Genomic DNA, 19,565 nt, shown 5'->3' with positions numbered 1-19,565 from the left:
AATTTATATTAAAAAATAATAAAAAAAGAGAATGCACAATCAACTTTTACCAGCATGCTTAAATTATTATTAAGGATGTACCATATTTTAGTATCTCATAGCTAATACTTGTTCTTGAAAAATTTAATGCAGCGCAGGAAAGCATTGAAGTGAATAGTTTGTATTTCACTGTCTCATACAGAGAGATCTTAGACCTCATATAAGAAATAGAAACATGGATTTCTTTTTGGAGGTAAAAGGAGTTAAAGTTAGATTTAGGGGCTATTGACTAGACATTAAACAGAGATTGTATGTTGGATTCTTACAAGTCTTATCTTTTTTTTTTTTTCTCATCACCTGTTCCACAAAGTAGTTCTAATTGGTTATCTCAAAAAATATGAGATACAGGTTTACCAGGAGAACCAGCCAAGAAAAAGGCCATGAAGTAGGGCAATTTTGTTACCTCTCCTAGAGAAGAAATTACACAGTTATAACTGATGGCAAAAAAAACAGAATGCTTATTGTTAAACCTAAACATAAATTTAAAAATAATCCAGTTAAGTTCATCCATTTTTCTTTGGCCTTCCCAGGTGGCACTATAGAAATTTAAAATTAATCCAGTTAAGTTCATTCATTTTGCTGTATATTATTACAAAAAGAACATAAAACACATGGTAAAAAGATCAAAACAAAGATACACACACACACACACATATATATATATACACATACAATATTTATATACATACAGAGAGAGGCTCTTTTAGGTCTAAACCCTAATTCTTTAGGCTCCTTCAGGTGAAATAAGGGCTAAGGACTTATTGCTCATTTTCAGAAGGGCAAAAACTAGAAACCAGGCCTCCTAATTCCTACACTCATGATAGTACATGTAAGAACAGAATGAAAAAAATGTGTTCATTATGACAAAAAGTAAAATTAAGAATTTATTTTTGCTTAAGAGCAGAGTTTTATACTATGCAGAGACTGTATTAAAAATTGAAATTCAACTTTTGCAGGCATACATACAACCTACCAAGCCATTGTAGAATACAAACATATCAGAGTTTTCCAATATGTGATTGGCAAACCATTAGTGGTAGTGAGATCAACATGGTAGATCATAAAGACATTTTTTTAAATAAAATTAAATAGAACAGACTAAAAAAATAGCAAGGTGTATTATTCATGGTAAGGGTAAGTAAAATTTTATAAAAGTTTTTACCTTTTAAGTTATAACTATATATTTAAGTCTCAATGTATACATGTAGTTGCAATAAAATATATTTTTTTCTTACTAGTCACAGGGGAAAAAAAATTTTTCAGACCACTGGTTATAGAAATTCCCTAAGAAATGTATCCTGTGTGAGACACAAAGAAGACAAGGAAATGAGATGTGAAGTCTTACTGCAGAAAATATGGTGATGCCAAAATGCAATATGCTTTTATAAAAAATTTCTTTGGGAACAGGCAGGCTATTTTGTTAATTAAATGCATCCCAGCAAGCCATCTCAAAGAGCTTTACTTTATGGGGATAATTTGTGCTATAGAGACAAGATCTGTGACTCTTCATTATTTTGTCTCCGCCTCTGTCTGCCTTTCTGGAGTTCACAATTCACAACTCACCTCCATCATCCACAAACTGAGCCAAAAAGAAGTTTATATTAAAAATAAACTATATGAAAAACAAAAACCACCATCACTATGAGTTCTTGTTGGTTCCTAAAGATAGTGTCACAGTGAAGTTTTTCTGGCATTTCCTCACTGTAGTGTTGAAGAGTGAGGAAGATTTTATTTCATATGAACCAACTGAGCTTCCCTTGGTGGCTCAGTCAATAAAGAATCTGTCTGCAATGCAGGAGACCCAAGTTTTATCCTGGTGGGGAAGATCTCCTGGAGAAGGAAATGGCAACACATTCCATGGACAGAGGAGCCTGACGGGCTATAGTCCGTGGGGTAGCAAGAGTCGGAGACAACTTAGTGACTAAACCACCATCACCACGGTTCCAAGCATTTAATTACAAACTCATTAACAGTCACTTTTCAAATAGGTGATATGGATGTATATTGGAATACAATTGAACACTGGCTTCTTTCTTCCTTGATACAAATGTCAGCCCTTAGCCTACTGATAACCCTCTCTTCCTTTGTTACACTGAGGAGTGTGTGATTAAAAGAGGACTTGGGTGCATTAATACAGCCCCTCCAGGAATGCTGTAGCTGGTACACACTAATGATTGACTGTCTTCAGTCAAGCAATAGCGTACAAAGTGTTAAAATCAAAATTTGGTTTAAAACTTCTGATAATCAATAACACAGTCATAGTAAAAGTAACCTGCAGAATAATGTTTCAGGTATAAGTAGACTATATGATGGAGTATATCTTTTATGTACAGAGAGTGATGGCATTTCCACAAGTTCTGATTAAGCTGTTTTCAGCTAAGTCATATTTAAGTGTAAGTAGCAAGCAGCCTAGGGTTGCATTTATAGGCAGTATACGGATCTCAATAATAAATCCTGGATTCATTTAAGCACTGAAGTTGCAAACTGCAAATCCTGATCACCAGTTCTCAGAAGCAGAAGTGAAACTCAAATTTCAAGTTCTTAGCACACATTCTCTTTTGAATTAGTAAAATATCATAGGTCAAGCTACCTCCAAAATATAGCTTTCTAATTCCAGGCATTAGAAGGCTTGTAGAAGATTTATAGAATTTGTAACATGGTTTGGATTGTGATCACATATAAAAAATGAGTTAATTTCAGAGACATACTTTTAGTGTACAAGACATAGAAAATGAAACCTCTTTCTGAAAATAGTTTTGAGATTTATCTGTGATCACTTTTCTGAGTGCCATTTCTATATTGAAATTGAACCTCCTAATTTTCTCCCCTGTAGGGAAAAAAAATGGTGTGTCAAGTTTTATGATGTCATTAAGAGACTCTGATTGCTAGAGTTGCAACAACATAAATTGTCATGTCTGCGACAATAAAGACTGACCCTTGGAGATTATATATTTTTAAGTGTGACCTTATCTACACATACAGAGTGAAAATAGAATTGAGACAATATAACTTGATAAATCAGTCTAAAGAACATGTTCACTAATTGAATCAAAGGAAGCTTCAATTTTTCTAGATAATATCTAAATTTTCCAGTTTCTTTTTATATTTATAACTGGAGCATTAGCCAAAATGATTATTTCTTGAATGTGATATTATTCCTTATGTCTCAACAGAAAATAAAGTCTGAGTCAGAATCATTTAATAATTTATAGTTGCCACACATGCAATGATTTCCATAAATCAGGAGCTTCTCACCAGCCTCTACTATAAACACTTAATTATCTAAACAACACATAAGGTCCATATGTGAAATGTTATTGATATCCCAAACAATGGTAATTCTAAAAGTTCTAAGTGAAAGAAGCCAGACCCTAAAGAGAATGTGATGTATGGTTGCTTTTATTCATGAAATCTTAAAAGACAAAGCTGTAGTGATCAGATACAAGAGCAAGATCTGAGTTTGTCAGAGGCTGGGCTTCCGAGAGGGAATGGCTGCAGAGTGACCCAACGGAAATTTGTGTGTGTGTATGGTTGCTGCTGCTGCTGGTAAGTCGCTTCAGTCATGTCTGACTCTGTGTGACCCCAAAGACGGCAGCCCACCAGGCTCCCCCATCCCTGGGATTCTCCAGGCAAGAACACTGGAGTGGGCTGCCATTTCCTTCTCCAATGCATGAAAGTGAAAAGTGAAAGTGAAGTCGCTTCAGTCATGTCCGACCCTTAGCGACCCCATGGACTGCAGCCTACCAGGCTCCTCCATCCATGGGATTTTCCAGGCAAGAGTACTGGAGTGGGGTGCCATTGCCTTCCAACTCTTTGTGACCCCATGGACTATAGTCCACCAGGATCCTCTGTCCATGGAAGTTTTTAAGCAAGAATACTGGAGTGAGTTGCCATTTTCTATTCCAGGGGATCCTCCCAAACCAGGGATGGAACCTGAGTCTCCTGCATTGGCAAGTAGATTCTTTACCACTATGCAAATGTTCTAAATCACACTGATGCTGGTGGTTATGGTACTGTATCCATTTGTGAAAGGTCCTCACAAAAAAACTCTGAATTTTATTGGGTGAGAAGTACATACTAATAGAGATAATATTTGAAAACTGAAAAAAGATAAACATTATCTGAGGTAAAGTTTGTATATTTGCTTTGGTGTTATTTTTAGTGGGAGAAACAGGCTGAAGTTGAGTAAGTTGAAACTGCACAAGATCACACGGTCTGTGAACTGGACCCACTCATGTTCAGCCCTAAGATGAAGAACTCCATGGAGGCAGGTGTGACATCACCAACTTCTGTCAGTGGGTCTTGTCTGGAGTAGACACTCAACATATACATGCAACGCATACATGAATGAGTACCTGGAAGCCCCAGTGTGGCCCGCTCTATTGCACAACCTTGCCTCATAATACATTTTCTTCTTCATAGTCTTCTATTTCTTCAGGAGAATCTGAACTGGGAAATCAGAAGCTCCTAAAATGGCAAAGATGCTATAGAAACATACTAAATCTCTTTGTACTACAAAGCCATAAATTACAGTCTTTACCTTTCAAATCAAAAGCTATTTATTCTGGAGGATTAGAAGTATGAATTTTTCATGTTGGTGTTGAAATTCTAGGGCACATTACTTGCATAAAACTCCTTTACTGTCTTACTGAAATCCTGAATAAAAATATTGGAAATGTGTATATTACTTTTTGTTTGTTTTTGGCTGTGCCAAATTTTCCTTGCATCGTGAGGTCTGGTTACTTGGGGTGTGGAGGCTCATTAGTTTAGACACATGGGATCTAGTTTGGTGATCAGGACTCATACAAGGGCACCCTGCATTAGGAGTGCAGAGTCTTAACTATTGGACTGCCAGGTAAGTCCCTACTGTTTTCTTTTTGAGTTGCTCTATTTGGGCCTTTTCTCTATGGAGTTCCTTCTAATTAGTTTGAAATAGGAGTTCCACATCTTGAAAGTGATACGGAGACTCAGTGCTCGGTCAAGAGGCCCAGCCTTGACTTGTCTGATGGTCATTCTGTTTATAAATGGTTTTTATAAATCCTACCACACACTCTCCAAGCATACCCAGATTTTTGGTTTTTGTTTTTCTCTGAGATTTCAGACACCACAGTCTCTGCTTGCATCTGGAATACCCCTGGCTTACTAGAGAGGGTTTCTTATAAACAATTTAAATGTGGTTGTCAAAATCCATGCCAGCTGCTTCAGCTTCCTCCTCCATGTTCAGGATAATTACATTTGCAAATTACAAGGAAACAAGGTCTCTCTCTCATTTCCTTACTCTGTGTATCTCTCTTTTCAAAGACGTCCAGACTCTCTGCCTATTTCGGATTGATGAAAAGTATAATTTAAAGAATGGTCTTTCTTCTTTCCTACAAAAGAAAAAAAAAAGCCCTTTAAAAAGCTTCAATGGAAGTATAGATTGCCTCTATATAAAGTTCATCCAAGATGCCATTAAAAAATAGCAAACAGATTGAGACATAAAAAAAGCAGATGTAGATTTGGATTGGAAACATTTCTTTATAAGGATCATAAGTCTCTTGCTATCCATTAGCTAGAAATACCACCAAATGATGCATTGTATTAACATTTAATGGGAGGAAGCAAAATAGTCAAAGCAATACCAAGGGCAGTAGCAGGACAATCATGTGTACACAAGTGAGGAAAACTCACTTCATCCCAATTATTTACAGATATGCGTCTAGTCACTTCATGCCTTGCAGGAGGTGTATGATATGTACATAGAATCCAAGGAGAAAGAGAATGTATTATTGCATTTACAAGCTTGGTCAAACGATTGAAGGTAATAAATTCCCTTTGGAAAAAAAAGAAAAGAATTAAGGATGCTTTTCCTTTAAGCACTTTACTTCAAACGAGTCAATACATATATAAACACATCAATATCATAAGCATTGCACCTTTCACTGACAGTTATTAGAAGTTATATTGTTTCTATTTTAGCACATAAGCTGCATTTTTTATAACTAAAAATCCTTATAAGGAAATTGAGATTGGTATAGGAACTAAAAAATGCTCGTTTATAAGTCTGAAAATTATTATGTACCAATGATATTCTTGGTGACAATATACATACATTTTAATAGTAGGTACTTCAGTGTAAAATACAAAGGAAAATGTACATAGGAACTTCTGGAGGAATTTGGGTCAGGGTTGAAAGATTTGGCAAATGAAAATGTAGAAAGTTAGTCGCTCAGTCTTGTCTGACTCTTTGCGACCCCATGGACTATAGCCCACCAGGCTCCTCCGTCCACGGGATTTTCCAGGCAAGAGTACTGGAGTGGGTTGCCATTTTCTTCTCCAGAGGATCTTCCCAACCCAGGGATCGAACCTGGGTCTCCCACATTGTAAGCAGACGCTTTACTGACTGAGCCACCAGGGAAGTCATGAACATTTACTTCAATTTCAATTTCAAGTTAATTACAAATATTTTTTTTTTTTTACTATAAGTATGTCCTATGAAATGTTTGAAGCACATTATACTGAAAAATTATTTGTCTGAAATTGAAATGTAATAGATGTACTTTATCTGGCAACCCTAATTTTGGTATCAAAATGGTATAAAAACAAAACTGAGTTACACTGCAAGTACTAAACTGACTTCAAAATTAATATTATGCTATGTGATCTTGAAATCTGTTGTCAGTCTTTAGAAGATGTGATGGTGTTGGCAGCCTATTCATGAAGCTTTCATTTTTCAATGAAATTTTGTCATTGAATGTCAATGAATAGCAAGAAGTAGTTAATCAAGTTTATAATAAAGGTAAAATGTGATTAAATGCACATTAGAAGAGAGGATATTTTTGCTATTTTATTTTTTGTTATTTTTAATTATTTTTTATTGGAGTATAGTTGATTTACAATATTGTGTTTCTGCTATATAGCAAAGTGAATCAGTTATACATATGCATATATCCCCCTTTTTTTAGATTCTGTTCCCATGTAGGTCATTAAAGAGTACTAGGTGGAGTTCCCTGTGCTGTATAATTCCTTTTTATTTATTTTATCTATCGTAGTCTGTACATGTCAATTCCAATCTCCCAGTTTATTCCTCTCTCCCTTGATAACCATGTCTGTCTTCTACATCTGTGACTCTGTCTCTGTTTTGTAAATAGGTTCATTTCTACCATTTTTTAAGATTCCACATATAAGCAATATCATATATTTGTCTTTCTCTGACTTACTTCATTCTATTTGTCATTCTCCGACTTACTCCATCCCTGTCACTTCAAATGGCATCATTCCATTCTTTTTATGACTGAATAACATTCTACTGTGTATAAGTACCACTTCTTTATCCATTCCTCCATCAATGGACATTTCGGTTGTTTCCATGTCCTGGCTATTGTAAATAATGCTGCAGTAGACATAGAGATGCATGTATATTTTTGAATTATGATTTTCTCTTGATATATATATATATATGCCCAGCAGCAGGACTGCTAGATCATATGGTAGCTCTATTTTTTTTTAAGGAACCTCCATACTGTTCTCCATAGTCACTGTATCAATTTAAGTTCCCACCAACAGTGTAAGAGGCTTTTTTCTCCACACCCTCTCCAGCATTTATTGTTTTTAGTTTTTTTGATGATGGTCTTTCTGACTGGTGTGAAGTGATCCAACATTGTAGTTTTGATTTGCATTTCTCTGATAATTAGCAATGTTAAGCATGTTAAACATTGCTTAACATTAAGCAATGTTAAGCATGTTAGATAGCATATTCAAAAGCAGAGACATTACTTTGCCAACAAAGGTTCGTCTAGTCAAGGCTATGGTTTTTCCAGTGGTCATGTATGAATGTGAGAGTTGGACTGTGAAGAAAGCTGAGTGCCGAAGAATTGATGCTTTTGAACTGTGGTGTTGGAGAAGACTCTTGAGAGTCCCTTGGACTGCAAGGAGATGCAACCAGTCCATTCTGAAGGAGATCAGCCCTGGGATTTCTTTGGAAGGAATGATGCTAAAGCTGAAACTCCAGTACTTTGACCACCTCCTGCAAAGAGTTGACTCATTGGAAAAGACTCTGATGCTGGGAGGGATTGGGGGCAAGAGGAGAAGGGGACGACAGAGAATGAGATGGCTGGATGGCATCACTGACTCGGTGGACGTGAGTCTGAGTGAACTCTGGGAGTTGGTGATGGACAGGGAGGCCTGGTGTGCTGCGATTCATGGGGTTGCAAAGAGTCGGACATGACTGAGCAACTGATCTGATCTGATCTGAAGCATATTTTCATGTGCCTCTGTATTTCTTCTTTGGAAAAATGTCTATTTAGATCTGCTCATTTTTTGATTGGGTTGTTGGTTTTTTTTGATACTGAGTTGCATGAGCTGTTTGTATATTTTAGAGATTAATCGCTTAACAGTCATTTCATTTGCAAATATTTTCTCCCATTCTGTGGGTTGTATTTTTAGTTTGTTTATTCAGCTATTGTTTTTAAAATACGTTTAGTTGATGAATAAAAGAGGAAATGACAATATTAGTCCTTTATTTAAGGTTTGCAAAATCCAGAAGTTCTGGTACTACTGTTTTTTTTTTTTATCATCTGAATTCCTGTGATTTTTATCTGATTAGTATCAAAGTAAGGAAAATGTTTTACCTTTTTTAATAACTGGTTTTCTTTCTGTTGACTGATGCTCACATGATATGGATCTTTTAAAAATTTTTTTGATTCTAGCTCTTTTTTTTGCTTTGCTTCAATCACCACCACACTGAAGTAAAAACTGTTCTCTTATTTGTAATAAAATCTGCTCAAAAAAAAAAAAAAGGCTTGCACTTTCAACTTTCTACTGATTATATTGTGCAGCTTGACTTGGACCACTTATGTCCTTTATAAACTACCATCTTGGTCCAGTTTACTCTCTCCTGTACATCTGTAACAGCCTCTTTAATGGATTCTTCTCCTTTCCCTCCTCTCCCGCTTCACTTCACTTTACACAAGGTAGCTGTCTGACTTTTAAGAGATAAAATCAGATAGTATCACTTCCTTGTGTAAAACCCTAGGGTGTTTTTCCATCTCCCTTAGAATAAAAGCCCAATTAATGACCAACCCCTAATGATCTGATAATTTAAAAATGGTACCTCTCTAGCTATATTTATCCCTATCTCTTGTTTCTCAGCCATGCCCCTAATTCATCCTCTTTCTGGGCAGTGCTTTTGTATTTCTTCCCTATGGAACGTCTTTCCTATAGGTAGTTGCATTACTCAGTTTCTTATTTGAGGTCCAGCTCCGATATCCATTTCCATGTATATAATGTCATCACCTAGCTCCATCCCTCATATGCATACTTCTTCACTTTTTTCTTCCTTATCTTTATTTTTCTTTACAGCATGTCAGAATACCCAACACTAATTACTCATTTATTATGTAACACTTGTTGTTTCTTCTCTTAGTCATGTCTGACTCTTTCGCGACCCTGTGGACTGTAACCCACCAAGTTCATCTGTCCATGGGATTTTCCAGGCAAGATTACTTGAGTGGGTTGACATTTCCTCCTCCAGGGTATCTTACTGACCCAGGGATCGAACTCGTGTCTCTGCATCTCCTACATTGCAGGTGGATTCTGTACCAGTGAGCTACCAGTTCAGTTCAGTCACTCAGTCGTGTCCGACTCTGCAACCCCATGAATCGCAGCACGCCAGGCCTCCCTGTCCATCAACAACTCCCGGAGTTCACTCAGACTCACGTCCATCGAGTCAGTGATGCCATCCAGCCATCTCGTTCTCTGTCGTCCCCTTCTCCTCCTGCCCCCAATCCCTCCCAGCATCAGTCTTTTCCAGTGAGTCAACTCTTCACATGAGGTGGTCAAAGTACTGGAGTTTCAGCTTTAGCATCATTCCTTCCAAAGAAATCCCAGGGCTGATCTCCTTCAGAATGGACTGGTTGCATCTCCTTGCAATCCAAGGGACTCTCAAGAGTCTTCTCCAACACCACAGTTCAAAAGCATCAATTCTTCGGCACTCAGCTTTCTTCACAGTCCAACTCTTACATCCATACATGACCACTGGAAAAACCATAGCCTGGACTAGACGGACCTTTGTTGGCAAAGTAATGTCTCTGCTTTTGAATATGCTATCTAGGTTGGTCATAACTTTTCTTCTAAGGAGTAAGCGTCTTTTAATTTCATGGCTGCAGTCACCATCTGCAGTGATTTGGGAGCCCCCCAAAATAAAGTCTACCAGGGAAGCCCTTATATAACTATATATATTAGAAAATAAGACAAACACACACTAACCTTGTCTTTTTTGTTTTTTGCTTTAGCTCCATCACCTAGCACCTAGATTTTTTGTGTGTTTATGGTTGTTGTTCAGTGGCTAAGTCCTGTCGAACTCTTTGCGACCCCGTGGATTGCAGAACGCCAGGCTCCCCTGTCCTTCACTATCTGCTAGAGTTTGCTCAGATTCGTGTTCATTGAGTAGGTGATGCTATCCAACAATCTCATCCTCTGCCACCCCCTTCTCCTTTTGCCTTCAGTCTTTCCCAGCATCAGGGTCTTTTCCAGTGAGTTGGCTCTTTCATTAGGTGGCCAAAGTATTGGAGCTTCAGCTTTAGCATCAGTCCTTCCAATGAATATTCAGGGTTTATTTCCCTTAGGACTGCCCAGTTTGATCTCTTTGCAGTCCAAGTGACTGTCAAGAGTCTTCTCTAGCACCAGAATTCAAAAGCATCAATTCAGCATCCAGCCTTCTTTATGGTCCAACTCTCATATCCTTACGTGACTACTGGAAAAACCATAGCTTTGACTAAATGGACCTTTGTCAGCAAAGTGATAAATCTGGTTTTTAGTATGCAGTCTGGGTTTGCTTCCAAGGAGCAAGCGTCTTTTAATTTCATGGCTGCAGTCACTGTCTGCTGTGATTTTGGAGCCCAGGAAAATACAGTGTGTCCCTGCTTCCATTTTTTCTGCTTCTATTTGCAATGAGTTGATGGGACTGGATACCATGATTTTAGTTCTTTGAATCTTGAGTTTTAAGCCAGCTTTTCACTCTCCTCTTTCACCCTCATCAAGAGTCTCTTTAGTTCCTCTTTACTTTCTGCCATTGCTTAATAACTATTTGTGGAATAAATAAGTGAAGTGAACATCCCTAAGCATAGAAACCTGGCCTAAGTCTAATAAAGTCTGGATTAGAAGACAATTTTAGTAAAATAATTTTAGTTATATTAAAATTCTCCTTTCTGTACGATCTAAAACCTTGTTTTTATCCTTTCCTTTCTGAAAGAATTTTGGTGTCTCTTGAGAACAATGACCTAGAGATTAAGAAGCATCCATTGCATAGAGGTATTTGCTCCAGGGGTTAAAGGGATATTCTTGGTACTTATCCTACTGGCCTGTCATATCTTACCAAACTGAATATGAAATTATAGGAGACAGACAGAAAAGGTTCTTATTATGAAATTCTTACTATAAATATAAAATGAAATTAAAATATGAAATAAAATGAAAAACCTTATTTGAAGCCACAGTGATTGTTCTTCCAAGTAATTAACAGGAGTTTCATAAAGAGCTTTAAGTATGTTTTTCCAACTGGAGCCAAAATATAGTCCTATAGATGAAAATCTTATATGATCATTTTGTCTAAGGGTTTTCTACAGCAAATAATCCAAAGAGATCACAGTATTACTGAATAATTTGAATAGGAGTGTTTATACTTACTAGAGATAAACATGCCATTAAAAGTTAAGGCTGAATGAGTGTTCCAAGGTGTTAGTCATAAGTAATATGCAGAGTACATCATGAGAAATGCTGGGCTGGAAGAAGCACAAGCTGGAATCAAGATTGCCGGGTGAAATATCAATAACCTCAGATATGCAGATGATACCACCCTTATGGCAGAAAGTGAAGAGGAACTAAAGAGCCTCTTGATGAAAGTGAAAGAGGAGAGTGAAAAAGTTGGCTTAAAGCTCAGCATTCAGAAAACGAAGATCATGGCATCTGGTCCCATCACTTCATGGGAAATAGATGAGGAAACAGTGGAAACAGTGTCAGACTTTATTGTTTTGGGCTCCAAAATCACTGCAGATGGTGATTGCAGCCATGAAATTAAAAGACGCTTACTCCTTGGAAGGAAAGTTATGACCAACCTAGATAGCATATTCAAAAGCAGAGACATTACTTTGCCAACAAAGGTCTGTCTAGTCAAGGCTATGGTTTTTCCAGTGGTCATGTATGGATGTGAGAGTTGGACTGTGAAGAAGGCTGAGTGCCGAAGAATTGATGCTTTTGAACTGTGGTGTTGGAGAAGACTCTTGAGAGTCCCTTGGACTGCAAGGAGATGCAACCAGTCCATTCTGAAGGAGATCAGCCCTGGGATTTCTTTGGAAGGAATGATGCTAAAGCTGAAACTCCAGTACTTTGACCACCTCCTGCAAAGAATTGACTCATTGGAAAAGACTCTGATGCTGGGAGGGATTATGGGCAGGAGGAGAAGGGGACGGCAGAGGATAAGATGGCTGGATGGCATCACTGACTCGATGGACGTGAGTCTGAGTGAACTCCAGGAGTTGTTGATGGACAGGGAGGCCTGGTGTGCTGCGATTCATGGGATTGCAAAGAGTCAGACACAACTGAGTGACTGAACTGAATATGAAAAGCATCAATGGAATATGCCTAGCACATTATAGTTGCTCCATAACTGTTAAATTATTAATTTATTCTTTTCTTTATTGAAGTCTTTAAAGTGATTGGAAAAGTGTTTACTAAAAATAGAGTTTGGGAACTCAGACTTTTCTTTTTACAATAATCCAATATCTATTTTAATTCTTCTTATTTTCTACTTAATAGATGACTTCCTCCCTGAAGTTGCCTTTTTATGTGTTATTCTGATACTCCATGAAACTGAATCCCTTTCCAACATTTTTTTCCTAAGCTATCTCTTTTGATTTCTTCTCTTCCTCTTACTGGCCCATATGTCTAAATTTCTACAAGACTCTGTATTTACCAATGACCTTTTAAGTTCATGCCCTTGGAGAGTTCATAAATTTTCATAGCTCTAAATATTTCCTCTATGCTGATGACCCAAATAGCATTTCTAGTCTTCACTGTTCAATGAAGCTCCAGCCTCCGGACTTAGAATGCTTGCTGCCACATTACTGATTCCAGAGAAAAACGTTTTTCAAGAATTCACAGTGACTCCAGCTTCTTTCCTAAATTATATTTAGGGAGTGATCCTTAGTTTAAATTCTATTTCTCCAGGTACTTTTCCCAGGGTGCCCCAGTGTGAACCCTCTCCCACTAAAGTCACTATAAATTATAATTACCTTCTCTGTATCTATATATTTAACATCATACTATTCTTTTCTCAGAGTGCCTCCTACTATTCTTAAATATCCAAAACCAGTACAAAGCCATAAAAGAAATGATCTGGTGGCTAAAAGATGGGAGAAGGTGAAAAAATAGGAATCTAATCTAATTTGCAGCTAACTGGATGACCCAGCAAAGTAATTTCTCCCTAAGTCTCAGTTTCAACATGGTGTGTTTTGGGGTTAAAACTTTAACTCAGTAATTCTGTTCAATCTCATTAGCTCTTTTTCATATGATTATAATAATTCACCATTTTTTCATATTTCTCAATGAGGAAGTAGTAACTGCTAAGCTTCTTGTGAAGTTTTTTCTTCATTGAGAAAAGGTACCTGAAGCCAGATCAGACCACTTCTTACTATAGTCAAGTGACATGATACCAAGTGTGTCTTCCCCTCGTTGCAATATAAAGACCATATCAGTATGAAATAGAGCTAGAATTAAACCTGTGTACATCTGTGAGATGAGAGTGTGTGTGTGTGCACGTGCATACCTGAGCGTACATGTACCAGGCAACTGTTCATGGAAACTGAAGGAAATTTACATGTGGTAGAGTTAGAGGTCTTAACTGTCAATAAACCCAAAGCCTTGGGAGGTTTTGAACATTTTAACAGTCAGAAAGGCAACAGGTTTTCTTTAAAAAATAATATCCCATCTTTTTTTCCTCAAAGATTCAGGAAATATCAAGACCTAGAAATGCACTACCTACCTGTGAATAAAGAGCTCACTATTTTCAGTGTCAATAAGTAGGAACTGTGAAAATGAGATTCCATAATTGCTTAAGTCAAATAGATTCACTCCAAAACTGAACTATCATATATAATGGGTTTGTTGAGCAATCTTAAATGACCAAGTTGTAAACATGAAACCAGTTTATTTTGTTCAGTGACTGCCCACATCTTTGTAAAATTGAGGCTCATATTCTTGCTGGCTAAAAGCCACATTTGTTAACAATTCTTTGGCCCAGTTTCACTGTTTTTCAGCTGCTTTCAGTTACTTAGTCTCCTCTTGGTCTATATGACTCATCCTTATTTAAAACTTTATTTCATTTTCTAAAAAATTCTTTCCTTACCCCCAGGTGAGTATAAGCTGAAGTTCTAATGGCTACCACACAAGGGGGTTTCATGCGGCTCTTCTACTACTTCTTACTCACTTTTCGTGATGCTGGCTTTTCAGGTACTGGTGGGTGGAAGAGGAGAATGCAAACACAGATCCTTACTCACGTGACAGCTGCCACCCTCCAGACTGCCTCCCAGGGCACTGTGCAGGCCCACTGTTCCAGCACTTTATCCACAGCGTCAATGCAGATGGATGGAACCTCACTTAAGAGCGGTGCCCTGAGGCACTCGTAATTCCCTGAGAGTCTACGCTCTCCAGTTGAACCCCAGAAGGTAGGGGTTTCCAATGGTGAACCTCTCGGCAGCAATCTCAGCAAAACCACCGAGCCCAACTGCATCTGTTTGAGGATTAATCCTAGGGCCTGTGGGTAACTTCAGGTTCCATCTCCCATATTCTTTGGGAAATGGGAACTGCTGGGGGAGGTGTGTGGTGGTCCTCGACAATGACTCCCTCTGCAAGACCTTTCTCAGTTCATTTCTGTACTGTACCATTAGCAGAAAGCATTACAGACAGCAGATTTCCAAGAACGTCATACCAGATTTGCCTTCTTGCCATTTTCCCTAATTGCTCAGGGAAAAGAAAGCAGCCCCTAGTTTCCAGAAGAATTGGGTTACATCTTTAGATTAGATAGCATGGCAGGAATCAGGAAATCTTTTACTCATGCAGACAGACTTTCTAAGACAGACAATAATGCCTCCTTTTTTTTCCCCCCTTCTTCTCCATCTATTTTATTCTATAAAGTTTCCGTGGCTTTATATAAGACAATTTGTAGCCCTTGGCATCTTAGCATTTTTACAGCCAAGAAAGGCAGAGCTATGCACTTCTGGCAAGACAATAGCATTTGAAGCTCAGCAGGCATGTGATTTTATAATCATGTCAAAGGACCAAACAACTATAACTTTTAACCCTTCATGTTTGGGGTGATAATTCCAGGCAGTTGTATTATTTGACTTTTTGCTTCTCTCTTTCCAAAGTTCAATGTTGAAGCTTGATTCCCGAGGGAGAAAAAAGTACTTCCTGCATCTTGAAGCAGGATGGCATTAAGTTTCTTACTTCCTTCCCATTGTTTGGTTTAGCTGGTTGACACTCTGAGCTTACTGTGAACAGCTTTTGGAGTTTTAGGGAGGTAAACTATTGGGTTTCATCTCTAGCTTCGAGAAGCATCTGCAAATAATCAAGATACAGAAAGAAGCTCAGAGTGGGAGCAGCCTCCGGGATATGATTTAACTAAACCTTCCTGTGAGCCACAGTTCTTTGTTTACATACATTCTTGCTCTGGAGGCCAACTTCCTGTCATAAAGCTGCATACCAAATTTGAGCATTTAGAAAACAGCGCTCAAACCATTATAAACTATAGAAATTGACTTTAAGTAATTATTATTTTTAAAGGATATGTTAAAAAAAAAAAGTAGCACCTAACCCTCACTTTCTTTTTCTTATCATCACATACATTCACACAGTTATATATAGAAAGGAAAATTAGTGCTATTTTCTGCACAAAAAAATCTGTCAGTACAGACCTAGTGTGGAGACATCAAAGTGCCAGAGTACAAAGACTGAAAGGAAAGGAACTTACTTTTCAAAAGTGATGAATCTCCAGAAGAAGAGACACAGTGTGACCAATCCCATACCATATAAATTCGAGCAATACAAGTCTCTCAAATAATTCTGGTGTCATGGTTCCTTCAGCTCCTTCAGTGTATCATCCTTTATCAGCAGTTATTTTCTACTTTTTGGATCTATTTCTGCCTTCTTTTTCAAAACCTCATTTACTATACCCTTTCCTTCTTTCTCTTGATTCTTCCTTCTCTCTTTCTCCCAATAAATCTCTTAGTTTTCTTTCTTAGGTGATATCTATTTTTAGCATAAATGTGAGTATATGTGTACTTTCCTGGCCTACTGCTCTCCAAGATACACATCATAAGGTTCAGTGTCCAGTCTATGATTGTTGTTCAGTCACTCAGTTGCATCCAACTCTTTGTGACCCCATGAACTGCAGCACTCCAGACTTCCCTGTCCTTCACCATCTCCTGGAGTTTGCTCAAACTCACGTCCATTGAATCAATGATGACATCCAACCATCGTACCCTCTTTTTCCCCTTTCTCCTCCTGCCCTCAATCTTTCCCAGCATCAGGGTCTTTTCCAATGAGTTGGCTCTTTGCATCAGGTGGCCAAAATGTTGAAGCTTCAGCTTCAGCATCAGTCCTTCCAATGAATATTCATGGTTGACTTCTTTTAGGATTGACTGGTTTGGTCTCCTAGCTGTCCAAAGTACTCTCAAGAGCCTTTTGAACTGTGATGTTGGAGAAGGCTCTTGAGAGTACCAGCGTGTGCTTCATTCAGCTCAACATTTCTATGCTAGGTCTGCTACTGCTGCTGCTGCTAAGTCGCTTCAGTCGTGTCTGACTCTGTGTGACCCCATAGGGGGCAGCCTTCCAGGCTCCCTGGTCCCTGAGATTCTCCAGGCAAGAACACTGGAGTGGGTTGCCATTTCCTTCTCCAATGCATGAAAGTGAAAAGTGAAAGTGAAGTCGCTCAGTCGTGTCCAACTCTTAGCGACCCCATGGACTGCAGCCCACCAGGCTCCTCCGTCCGTGGGATTTTCCAGACAAGAGTACTGGAGTGGGGTGCCATTTCCTTCTCCATGGTTCTCTTGATAGTACCCTATTTAAAATCTATTCCCACCTTTGTATCTATGACAGTACTAATTTCTGCATTAATCACCATTACAGGCTCCTTTTCTTCCCACACACTTTAAATCTAGGGGCTTCCTAGTGTACCACTTTCAGATGTAGTCTTTTTCTAATCTACACATGTTCTCATTCCCTTTCCCATACCATTAGTTACATGGTATATGCTGATGATTCCCACATCTATATATCTAGCTTCTGGTTTTCCCCCACTTACTGCATCCTTTTAGTGACCAGTTTCTCTCAGTCCTGTCTACAAATCTCTCTTGAATCTACCATTTATCACTCTCTCCAGTTTTGCCTGTGTTCTGTGCTCAGTCGTGTCCATCTCTTTGTGACCTCATGGACTGTAGCCCTCAAGGCTTCTCTCTCCATGGGATTTTCCAGCCTTCAATATAGTGTAATATAAAAGGACCCAGACTCAAAATTCCCTGTGTGTAAATCTTGGGTCTGTCTCCTGCTAGCTTTGTATGTCTGGGTAAGTAACTTAACTCCACAGTACCTCAGCTTCCACATCAGTAAAATGAAGATAGAGCAACATTCACAGTGCATGTCAATGTTATTATCATCATTATTTTAATTCATCATTTTTAAGAATCTCAATAGTTGTAATGACCACTGAACAGAATTCCCCCACTGTTGGCTCTCTTCACCTGAAACTACCAAAACATTGTTAATCAGCAATACCCCAATATCAAATGTTTTGGGTGTTAAGAAAAAAATAAATAATATGTTGGCAAACAGTTCTATCTTCCTAAAGTGTTAGAATATCTTTTCAGTTCATTTAGTCCTGGGATGGCGCCCCTTAATTTTTATAATCTGATTGTGACGAGCCACGTTTTTATGTGGTAATTCCTGCCAGCCTTTTGAACCCTAGAGTCCCTTGGACTGCAAGGAGATCCAACCAGTCCATTCTGAAGGAGATCAGCCCTGGGTGTTCTTTGGAGGGAATTATGCTAAAGCTGAAGCTCCAGTACTTTGGCCACCTCATGCGAGGAGTTGACTCATTGGAAAAGGCCCTGATGCTGGGAGGGATTGGGGGCAGGAGGAGAAGGGGATGACAGAGGACGAGATGGCTGGATGGCATCACTGACTCAATGGACATGAGTTTGAGTGAACTAGGGAAGTTGGTGATGGATAGGGAGGCCTGGCGTGCTGCAATTCACGGGGTTGCAAAGAGTCGGATGCGACTAAACGACTGAACTGAACCTGTTAGCGCAGAGCAGAACAAAGAATACCAGATCTCCCTTCCAACTTTGAAGCAGCAATTATGATGCCATATATGCAGCCTCTCAGTAATAGAATTATTTTCCCTTTGGCAAAAATTTCTATTTGTCTGTTTCTTAAACTGCATTCTAAACAGACAAGTTGAAAATGAGAGTTAATAATTTTTATGGGTACAGCTAAGTCATGTATTGAGCCAGCAGTACTCAAATACAAATATCATTACACAACTTCTAACCATGCCCACCTGTCATTTATATTCTTTATTTGTCTGACCTCCTTTACATTTTGTTCCTAGCATTGCATTCTACTGTCATGCTTCACTGTACTGAAAGCAATAACCATGGACATGAAATAAATTGATTGCATTCAAGAGAGATAGCGTAGATGGTAGAAGTAATTAAGTATAGAGGTAAATCTTCCTACAAAACAAAAACTGACATTTTTTTTTTGTAGTCCTGAAACTTTAGTTACTGCACTTTGAAACTGGTATTTACTTATGTGAAAGAAAAGAACAGCCCAGTATGCACAGCACTAATGTGAGTTCTAGAAAGTGGACGATGAGGATAGTCATGAACTAGCATCCCGAGAATCACTAAAACTGTAGAGAGAAAAATAATTGAAGAGTTGGTTGGAACATTGCAATATACATGTGTACCATACTATCCAGTTTCTCAGTATTTGAAAGGACATATAAATGATATTTTTTGCTGTTTGTTATGGACAACTTCTATAGTGGTTTTTTTTTTTTTTTTTTCTTAAAGTAACTTGATTAGATTTTAGAAGTGTTGTGTGGTTACCCATCATTTTATTTGTGATAGCAAACACAGAAAGACACAGTGACTTAATAGAAAGAAATCACAAAATTGGGGGAAAAAACATATCTATGCCAATTTCTGGGCTTTCCTGGTGGCTCAGACAGCAAAGAATCCATCTGCAATGCAGGAGACCTGGGTTTGATCCCTGGATTGAAAAGATTCCCTGGAGGAGGGCATGGCAACCCACTCCAGTATTCTTGCCTGAGAATCCCAGTGGACAGAGGAGCCTGGCAGGCTGTAGTTCATGGGGTCGCAAAGAGTTGCACATGACTGAGCGGCTAAGCACACATATCAATTTCTATATTACTTTTTTAAAAAGTGTTGATTTCCTTCATGTTTGTGGAACTGACGTGACATACTTGAGGC

General features: G+C 38.3%; 1 long non-coding RNA gene across 1 annotated transcript in view; it reads left to right on the top strand.

The window, feature by feature from the left end:
• LOC147355104 (uncharacterized) overlaps positions 1-19,565 on the top strand; it is a 44,919-nt gene that overhangs the window by 15,136 nt on the left and 10,218 nt on the right. Inside the window, exon 2 of the long non-coding RNA XR_015144213.1 lies at positions 14,524-14,738. This is a non-coding gene — a long non-coding RNA (uncharacterized LOC147355104). The remainder of the gene's footprint in view (positions 1-14,523; positions 14,739-19,565) is intronic.

The sequence above is a fragment of the Bos grunniens genome, chromosome 17 (assembly GCF_055505025.1).
Source record: "Bos grunniens cultivar Pamir isolate PY7600 chromosome 17, Bosgru_T2T1.0, whole genome shotgun sequence".
Lineage (NCBI taxonomy): Eukaryota > Metazoa > Chordata > Mammalia > Artiodactyla > Bovidae > Bos > Bos grunniens.
Note: the sequence above shows the minus strand (reverse complement) of the source record. Positions and strands in the feature narration are given on the sequence as shown.